At 37.0% G+C, this 11,116-nt stretch overlaps 1 long non-coding RNA gene across 1 annotated transcript; it reads right to left on the minus strand.

Moving 5' to 3' along the window:
• Positions 1 to 452: 452 nt before the first annotated feature.
• On the minus strand, positions 453 to 1,336 carry LOC125851651 (uncharacterized). The gene is made up of 3 exons (XR_007444923.1): positions 1,000 to 1,336; positions 705 to 935; positions 453 to 632 (listed from the first exon to the last, which is right to left on the minus strand). It is a non-coding gene; the product is annotated as an uncharacterized LOC125851651 (long non-coding RNA).
• Between the last annotated feature and the right edge of the window lie 9,780 nt (positions 1,337 to 11,116).

Genomic DNA, 11,116 nt, shown 5'->3' on the forward strand with positions numbered 1-11,116 from the left:
TTTTACTAATAGTGTCTTCATTTGAGTTCCTGTACAAACGTTCCGGGTGTCTTGTTCCTCTAGCCGCAAATAGCTCCTTAATTGATATAGAAGATTCCTTTTTCTTCTCCTTTTCACATGAAAAACTGATATTAAAAATCTATTTAACATAACAATTTAAGATTTGATAAAGAAGCAGAAAACACACCAAATCATTGCGGACTAAAGCAAAACTTATTTTTCCAGCAGTATGTGGATTCTTCAAATTTTTCCGATTCTTAGTATTGGTTGCATCCATTTTTTGCAAATATGTAAATCAATATCACAACAAAAAGGAGAGATAAAATCACACTAGAGAAGATATCACAGTAGAAAAGAGAGAAAAAAATAAACTCCAACAACCATATCACAATAGAGAAAAGAAATTGAGATTCCAAAATTAGATTTACCTTATGTTTATCGGAATTCCAATATTTGAGAAGTTCCTTAAGTTGACATTCTGAAACATAAGGAAGTCGTTTTCCCATTAGAACTTCATGACTAGTACATGGTTTGTAACATAATTTCTTTAGATCAAATTTATGTCTTCTCCAAGCAGATCCAATTACTTCTAACGCCCATTCTATCGCATCATCAGTGATATCATATTCCTCCTACAATTTTGTTTCATTAATAAAACTTGTAAAATAATTTTAGTGATATAATTCACTTTGGTAACTTCAAACCTCTGTATATGTCCATAAATCATCTTTTGTGTTCATATACCTCCAATCTAATATCTCTAGAGGGCAAAGAGTCGCATTCCTTTCGAATGTGCCAAGAAAGCTACTTAACTCTACAACATCTTTGGTTGGACCAACTGGTTGATTGTTGTTGTTTAGTAGGATAATTTCTCCTATGTACACTTTACATTTGTGTTGTACCTTTAGTATTTTTTTGAGTGGAAGGGTCTGAAGCTATACATAATACAAGTAATTAGAAGTCATAAATGAGTTTAATATGTTTTTAAGTTATATGTACCTTGTTCTTCGGATTGTTCGTTTATTGGAAGAGTGCTTGTAGAATCCATTTGAACCTGCTCCTCTACAGTTGGTTGCTCCTCTACAGTTTGTTGCTCCTCTACACATTGTTGATTTGTTTTAGATTGTGGTGTAACTCGTTGTTGTTTTGCAATTGGCTATTCTTTGTCAATTAACTTTAGCAGGTTCTTTTTCTCTGACCGCACAGCCTGAAGAGTTTCTTTTGTTGTCAAATATGATCGTCTTTGTTGTACCAAGGATGATAATGATCCTTCTTTAGCATATGTCCTTTTTTTGGTTACTTTGGTTCTTCCTGAAGGTCCTTCTTGACTCATGACTATCAAAATATGTGCAAGTATAAGATTGGAGAAGTTAAAAATACTGAAGAAAATATAAATGACTAAATCTGAACAGAATCTTTTTAAATTCTCAAAGCTCCTTGAATTTCTCTTTTAGGGCAGACTTACTGAAGCTTTGGCCTACTATTAGCTAGTAGACAATCTAAAAACATGAGTGGCAGACGCACAAATATAGACATACATTTAATGGGACATCATACGGTGTATCAAGGGGCACAAAAATATCATTAATAATATAGATGTCTTTCACGCCAATAAAAAAAGTAGTTTTCAAAAATCAACACTTGAATAATTCACCATCTCATTATTCTTTTCAAAAGCTAAATATGATCTCATAAAAGCTCCCAAATATGCCTAACCTATTCCCCAGAATAAATATCAGGCCCAATTTTTAGCTAAGTCCATCACTTCAAAAATTAAGTTCATCCTTGCAACAGATTCACACACACAAATGAGGCGTCTACTCCCGGGAAGCATACAATCAAGTTAAGAATGAGGCTACAAAAGTGTGGAAAGTTGATAAGGCCATCAACAAAATTCTGATTTATTAGTTTTATGATGTGCAAAATTCACCATTTCACGCACAATGTAATAAATAAATTTAATCTCCAGAATGAAATTAATGGGTTATTCCAATGAATATGAGATAGGCACATTTGTGTTTGTAGTTGTGGAAAGTTGATAAGTCCATCAACAAAATATGTCAAGAGCTCGAGTTTATAGAATTGTCAACAAGGTTTTCCAATTCTAAAATTCTGAAACTACTTTCAAGAGATACTGTATAAAGTGAAGAACCCATGTAGAAAATAATAAGTTGCTTCTTTACAATGGTAATAGCATTACAAGATTAATAATCAAGATACACTAGATAACCCAAAAAGACAGATAAGCGGCAATGTTGACTGACCGAGCTTACTTAGATGTATAAAGTTGAAAGAATTCATACAAAACATTCATTTGAAAGAACAGAACTTGCGGAGTAAGAGTTTACCTACACAGAAAGTAAGACATTTACTTCTACCAACAACTTTTAAAATACATGACTATAGTAGACCTGCAACAGTAACAAGCATCAACATACATCAATAAGTCAATTATTATATAAAGTTAGGAGGCCAGAACAGTAAGCAAATTATAAATGTTGTGAACTTCTCACCACAAAGCACAACAGTAGGCCACAACATATCAAGAAAATATATAGTTCATTGAAAAATAATTGATAAAAAGAAAAACAAATTAAAGATATAGCATATGTCACATGTAAATCTACCACCTTTTCACAAGAAATAATTCAAAGACACGAAAATAAGAATAACCACAAGATAGAGTTTCAGACAAAAATATAGCAAATCTCACATGTAAATATACCACTTTTTCACATGTTAAGAAATAATTGAAAGACATATGAACATAAGGATAACTGTAAGATAGAATTTCAGACAAAAAATGTTGACACTTGGTTGATTATAGTTGCTCAGCTTATTATCTAATTCATTAAACATCCTCATGTGTCAACTTGTTATTCTGGCTTCTCGACATACCAGTACATATTGATTATTTAGTTATGTACTGATTTCCAATGGTTTGGAATGCTTCGTTTTCATGAATGCAGGTTCAAGTATACAAGTTAGCAAACTTTTGTAGTAGGCTCTTGTTGCGTACTAAGTAAAGTATCAGTGATATGTATATTTTCACCTGAAGATAATAGGTGTCTAGTATTATCAGGTGTACTTATATATATAGTTAGACTTTAAAAGATTCCATTAGATGCTTCATAGACATTGTAAAGCTATCGTCTACGATTATATTTCCATTCGTCCATCATGTCACATCCTGACCTGGGTGAAGAAGACCGTGCTCAGTAAGTATAGATGAGCTATATACATATATACTAAACCATCTCATCCAACTCTACAATAAGAAAAACATGTGAACGATCCAATTAGCTAGTTCCAATACATAATTGTAGATACACAAACAACTACTAATATAAGCGTGAATCATATGTATGACATAACCTAATGATATCTAAATAGTGAGAGACATATATGACTTAAATTCCCACACTAGTCTATGAAACCATTAGTCAAATTGTTAGTCCCCGAATGAACCTATCCGAGAGTGGAAGAGGGAAAATTCTATGTCCTAAGCTTGGGTTATATCTTGTCTTAAAAATAACTTTGAGGGTTGTATGTACCACCTAGTTTGGTGAGGGAGAAGAGTTCAAGTGTTGACTAACTTCAAAGAGTTAGATATCTTTGAAGATTGATTATAAGTATGGTCATTTTGAGTAGGGTGTTTAAATAATACATAGATATGATTTATTGGTAGACCCCACAAAAGGTGATGATATGGGTTGAAATGGTTTAGAATTGTCTTAGTCTGACCTTAGTAGAATTGAAAGATACATGAGGGTAGGTGTTTGGCAGGTAGAGAGGGTTGCTTTAGTTGTGGTGAGAATGGCCACAAGATAGGAGATTGTCCAAAGGCAAAGGCTATGAGAGTAGAGGATAAGCAAGTTCCTCCTAATGGTTCCGATATGTCTTTTAGTCTTTAGTAGATCCTGGTATTGCTTTTATTTTGTGACTTGGTATGATAGACTTTGATGTTGTCTTTAGTATGAATGGGCTTTATTGTTGTTTTATGATATTGATGGTAGAACCCTACCTGGTCATTTTGAGCTTTGGATATGATGATAGATGTGATAAATAGAGTGTTTAGAAATGCATAGATGTGGTGAGTAAACACACTCCTTGGTTTAGAATCATGTTGTGTGATGAATGTGAAAGTTTAGTGATAACTAGCTCCAACCTTACCTTAGAATTGAAAGAAATGAGGCTTAGATGTTTCCGTATAGGCTTACTCCCAAGGGAGAGATGATGTGCTTAGATAGCAAGGTCGTTTATTGTTCTCGATGTCCATGATTTGGGTGGGCTTGAAATTCTCACCTTGAGAGGTGTAGTAAATTTTGGGAAGTTTAGTCCTGGTTTTGTAGACTCATATGAGGTCTTTAGTAATGTTGGTAAGGTTTCTTGTAAGCTAGAGTTGCTTAATGAGAACCTCTCTAATTTAGAAGTACCGGTTGGGATCTTAGACCGGCAAGTTAAGAAAGAGAAGAACGGGGAAGTAGCTTCCATTAATATATTGATGAGTGATCTTATAGTAAGGGTTTAGTTGAGTGTGCTACTTGGGAGGCCAAGGGCCAATAAGAAGTCCCGCTATCCTCATCCTTGATGAGTTCCTCATTATTTGCTCTTTGTGTGGAGTCATGTGTGTATTAGATGTGGCCATCATTTCCTTATATTATGCATGTTCATGAAAGCTTCGGATTTAAAAGAAAATGAGTTTGCATGATTAAATTTTCCGTATGTTGTTGTGCATTTAGTATGAGTTGCATATTTGGCTTCATGAGATGAACAGACGGGCATGACTTAGTTCGGAGTTGAGAGATTTCTCGTTGAATAAATGCTTTTTTAGAGTAACTTGCGTATGAGCTCCATGAGAGTGTGTTGATCATGTTTTAGATTAGAGGTGGTAGTTCATCCTTGAATATGGAGAATTTCATGCATTTCGGGATGTTAGAGGCAGTTCCTACTCCCTTATGTTGCATTGAGTATGTTTAGTTTGGAATAGACATTTTCCTACTTTGTTCATGTGGATTTAGATTTGTTGTACGCATGTTTGGTTTCTAGTCTAAAGTTGTGACCTTAAGAACTGCCTAGATTGTCATTCAAGGATGAATGTTCCCAAAGGGGAGATATTGTAATACCCCGGAAACTAGTTGGCTAAACTAGAGCTTTTCGTGAGAGTTCTAGAGTTTGATGTGAGGATTAGAGTCGTAGATTCGACTTCCTTACTTAGAATGAAGGTTTTACGGTTAGGACGTCAAGGTACGACCCTCCAAGGACCAACCAAGGGTCCTTGAGGGGGACCCAACAAAGCCCCTAGAAACTGCCTAAAAATGGGCCACCTAAAGATGGGACTCACACCCAGTAGGTGGACCCATGCCCCGTGGGAAGGGATAGTGGGTCAAGAACCCGAATTGTTTAGCTGCAGGCCACCACCCACGGAGGACCAGCATGCTCCGTGGACCCACCCATGGTCCGTGGGCATTTTCTCATGGGTGAGGCACCCTTGGTCCCTTAAGTTGTTAAGTTGGACTTTAAGGGAAGGGTCTAGAATGAATTAGTAATTAAGTGGGGTCGTTTTATTAGTTATTAGACAACCTATATAAAGCTATTATACCCCTAATTATGTAATCCTAAAATCATTATTTCAATTCACCAAAGAACTCAATTCCCTCCAAGAAATTCTCTCTCTAGAAAGTAAAGAAGAAGAAGAGAACGAATATAGGATTGATGAAATGTATAGTAATTGATCATGAATCGAAGTATGTAAACATGAATTGAATTTGATTAAAGATTATATGATGGATCTTGACTAGTAATGAATGAGATTGAGCCTTTATGATGAATTAAGACTAGAGTTGCTTAAAAGGCCCAACACAACCAGACCATTTAAAAAAAAAAGAAAAAAAGAAAAGAAAAAAGGGTGAAAACGAAAAAGAATGAAAAAGAAGTGTTCTGAAATAAAGTGTATGAAAAGAGTAAAAGAAATAGGGTATCCAGTAAGTCATGGTTAGTTGAATAATGGGGTGAAAGAAGGAGAAAACATGATTTTCAGGCCATACTTCATAAAGGTAGAAGCCACTAAGACTAAATGACCATACCTTTATACTCGTCCCCACACATTAAGAATGATTCCATGCTAACACAAAGCTCATCAAAATTACAGAATTCAGGAATCAAAAGCAACTATCACACTCTCCAAGATAAACACAAGCATGATTCTACCCATAGGCATTCCCGTATTTTTCAATCAACATGATATTAAGCTCAATCAAGATCACAAAGGTGTTTCAAGGCTTGTAACGGTGCTGAGCGTAAATAAATGATCATTTTGGCTTAGTGACTTTTACCTTAACAAAGCATGGCCTGCATTTCCCTTTTTCTCCTTTTCTTTCACTCTTTTCGATTTTTAAGCATGATTCATTTGATACCCCATTTCTTCTATCCATTGAAGAAACTTTATTCCAACTTTTCCTTCTTCTAGTTTCCTTCTTTCTCACATTTTATATAGAGGGGTTCTTTTTCAGCACAATCCATCAACGGAAAATTTTCACAAACTTCTTCACTTTCCTCCTTTTTGACTACACCCCCAACTCGGGCTTTTGGCCTAAGTTGGCTATTCAAACAAACCAATGCTTCATAAAGGTTTTAGGTGATGCAAAGAAGAGGTCAAATGTGCTCATGTTTCATAAAAAAAAAAAAGGTTAGGCTCAAATACTGTCAAGTTATGTTCACACTCTCACAAGGTGGTCACAAAGAGTTATACTTGCAATTTGGTTCACTCTCCAATTTTTTTTACCTAAGATCATCTCTATCATTCTCCTACATTAGGGGATTCAACTATTTTTGCTCGCGCGTAACGGTCAACAAAAGATTTATTTCAACAACCGGCCAGTCACAATGAGATGATAAGAGTAAACACATGACTTATGCAACTCAAATTTGCCTTATTGGAATTGCACAAAAATATCATTCAAACAAGAGCAATATTCAAGTCATCGGTAGTGATCACAATCGATACTCAACTATGCAAGAGAAAAGCCCAATTCACAAACCTCAAGAGGTGATATTTTAAACTTGGATAAAAAACCAATCAACAGTCACATTTAAAACAAAAAAAAAGCCATAGTCACAAAATTTAAGCATAACTAGCTGTTCACCAAATCAACCATTCACAAAAATAACCCAAGAGAGGTAGGTATGGAGATACCTCACCCTACATACAAAACTAACAATTGTCCTCAATGTAAATGAAATGAATAATCGCAAAATAAAACTAAATGGAGTCAAGATCCCCTTCTGCACATCTGAAACTCTGTTAATCTGGGCAGTTATGGAGTTATGGGGGAGTTATGGAGTGATTTTAGGGAAGTTGAAGTGTTTGAAACGGTTGGAGAGTGAATGGAGGGAAGTGGAAATGATTTCAAATTAGGGGGGTCCGGGTCGGGTCAGATAGAATTAGGGTTTGGATCCACGAGACGCCGTCTACGGTCCATAGATTGGGACCGTAAGTGGCATTCTAACTTGGAAAATATCATAACTTACCTGGGATCTACGGACACCATTTAAGGTCTGTGGATTGAACCACAGACCGTCGATGGGGTCCGTAGACCTCTACACCAGACCTCTTTCTACAGATTTTATTATTTCACCCTTGCACATGTAAGTACCATTAGGCCATTCTTTTTGTATTTTCTGGACACTATTTCGACACAGACCTTATGCTAGTTTTAGCCAACACTAGTACATAACTAAAACACCTATCTAAATTGATACAGAGACGCAATTGAACAAAGAAAACTACTAGATGAAAACAAAAACCTATCGTTGGATAGATTGTACATCTTGCGTTGCCTCCCAAGCAGAGCTTCATTTAACGTTGCGGCATGACGCATGCGTTTGATTACTCATACTTCATCAAGATGATAGGCCTCAACAACTTCTTTCACTCTTTTTGGGCTTCCCAAATAGATCTTGATCCTTTGCCTGTTAATCATGAATCTTGTTCCTTCACTGTTCTCAAGCTCAACCGCTCCATAGGGAAGTACTTTTGTGAGCAAAAATGGCCCGGTCCATTTGGATTTGAGTTTGCCTGTAAACAAGCGCAACCTAGAGTTGAATCGAAGTACAAGATGACCCACCACAAATTCTTGATTTTCAATTCTTTGATCATGATATCTCTTCATCTTCTCTTTGTACAAGGCTGAACTTTCATAAGCTTTTAAGCGAAACTCATCAAGATTATTCAAGTCATTCATTCTTTGATTAAATGTGGCGCCCCAATGCAAATTTAGCTTCTTCAAAGCCCACAAAGCCTTATGCTTTAGCTCTACTGGTAAATGGCAGGACTTCCCATATACAAGTTTGTAATGAGACATACCTATGAGAGTCTTGTATACAGTGCGATAGGCCCATAGAGCATCATCGAGCTTCCTTGACCAATCCTATCTATTAGCATTCATAGTCATTGTCGAAATCTGTTTGATCTCTCTGTTGGACACTTCGACCTGCACACTAGTCTGCGGATGGTAAGGAGTGGCTACATTGTGGCGGACACCATATTTGTCATGTAATGCCTTGAACAACTTATTACAAAAGTGGGAACCTCCATCACTGATAATCACCCTAGGTGTACCAAATATGGAGAAAATGTTCGCTTTCAAAAATGCGGTGACACTTTTACCTTCATTGTTGGGGAGCGCAACTGCTTCCACCCATTTCAATACATAATCAACCGCAATAACAATATACTTCATCCCATGTGAACTCACGAATGGACCCATAAAATCAATGCCCCATACATCAAACAACTCTATCACTAATATAGGATTCATAGGAAGCTCTTGCCTCATTGAAATCCCTCCTTCTCTTCGGCAACGATCACAAGACTTTGCGAAATCATGAGGATCTTGGTGGATGGTAGGCCAGTAGTACCCACATTGCAAAATCTTATGCATAGTCTGAATACCACTATGTGTCCACCAATAGGTGATGATTAGCATGCTTCAAGTACACTAAACATCTCAACCTCGGAAACACAATGACGAATAATCCTATCAGCAGAACTAACATACAAGTAAGGTGACCCAAAATAATTTCTTCACATCATGCATTAACTTTTTCCTTTGGTGAAAAGACAAGTTTGGGGGCACCAAATTGCTTTCCAAATAATTAGCAAAGTCTGTGAACCAAGGAATCAGATCATGAGAAGCAGCCAATACATGTTCATCTGGGAAAGTATCATTAATTTCATCCCTATCACCAAGCTTAAGCATAGCCTCTTCCTCTAATTTGGATAAGTGATCGGCAACTTGTTTTTCGGTCCCCTTTCTATCGTTTACCACAAAATCAAATTCTTGCAGCAACAATACCCATCTAATCAACCTTTGTTTTGCATCTTTATTTGCCATCAAATACCTTAACGCAGAATGGTCAGTATGCACTATGACCTTAGTACCAAGCAGGTAGGATAAAAAAATTTCGAATGCGAAAATCACCGCAAGAAGCTCTTGTTCAGTCATAGTATAATTCTTCTGGGCCACATTTAGAGCTTTGTTAGTATAGTAAATAGGATGGAGAATTTTCTCAAGCCTCTATCCCAATACTACACCAAGCGCCACTCCACTGTCATCGCACATTACTTCAAATGGTTGTCCACAATCCGGTGTAAAAATGATAGGTGCAGTAACCAGCTTCTCCTTCAACACTCCAAATGCTCTTAGACAAGCATCATCAAGATCAAATTTATACTCCTTTTCGAGTAGTTTGCACAAAGGATGTGCAATTTTAGAGAAATCTTTGATGAACCTCCAATAAAAACCAGCATGCCCAAGAAAACTTATAACACCTTTTACAGAGATAGGTGGAGGAAGTTTTTCCATCACCTCAACTTTCGCTTTATCTACCTCAATGCCATTCTCAAAAATCTGATTCCCCAGAACTATCCCTTCTTTCACCATAAAGTGGCACTTCTACCAATTTAGCACCAGATTGCAGTCTTCACACCTTTTAAGCACCTCAGCCAGATGATCCAGACATCGATCAAAAGAGTCACCTACCACAGAGAAATCATCCATGAACACTTCAATAGTGTTCTCCAGCATATCAGAAAATATCAACATCATACAACGTTGGAAGGTCGCTAGAGCATTGCACAACCCAAAGGGCATCCGTTTGAAGTCGAAAGTCCCATAAGGGCAAGTGAAGATGGCCTTCTCTTAGTCTTCCGGAGCTATAGAAATCTGGTTTTAGCCCGAATAACCTTCAAGAAAACAATACCAACCCTTACCAGCAAGTCTATCAATATCTGATCCATGAATGGCATAGGGAAAAAGTCCTTTTCTATCCAAGCATTTAGCTTCCGGTTGTCCATGAAGACTCTCCATCCAGTCACGGGCCGCATCAGAACAAGCTCATTTCTCTCGTTAGGAACTATAGTAATCCCGCCTTTCTTGGGCACGCATTGAACAAGACATACCCAAATACTATCTGCAATGGGATAGATAACTCCAACATCCAATCGCTTGATGATCTCCTTTTTAACTACCTATTGCATAGACAGATTTAATCTTCTTTGGTGCTCAATACTAGGTTTGTGATCTGGCATGAGTTGGATTTTGTAGGAACAAATAGCGGTAGGACTCCCAATAATAACCGCAATGGTCCACCCAATTGTTTGCTTGAACCTCTTTAACACAGTCACCAAACACTTTACTTGTCTCGCATTCAAATCTGCTGCAATGATCATCGGCAAAGTATAATCTCTACCCAAGAATACATATCTCAAATGCGGTGGTAGAGCCTTAAGCTAAAATTTTGGTGCCTCTACAACAGATGGTCTCGCGGGTGGAGACTCGCAATTCTTCATGTCTAACTCATACATCTTTGGCCTTGACTTATATTTGCACCTATCGAGTGCCACTACCAACTCATCGTACTCTTCAATTCCATCACTATCAAAGTTCATCATAACTGCTGCTAGTGCCTCAAAACCGAGTCTCTCTTCAATTTGCTCTTTTGTTCCACTTTCAACTCTGTAAGTTATAGCAGATACCGTTTGCAGCCCACTACTTTGCTTCATGGACATACAAATATTAAAAGTTGCTTCTTCATTGTTTAGTCTGAACTTTAT

Source organism: Solanum stenotomum, chromosome 1 (assembly GCF_019186545.1).
Source record: "Solanum stenotomum isolate F172 chromosome 1, ASM1918654v1, whole genome shotgun sequence".
Classification (NCBI taxonomy): domain Eukaryota; kingdom Viridiplantae; phylum Streptophyta; class Magnoliopsida; order Solanales; family Solanaceae; genus Solanum; species Solanum stenotomum.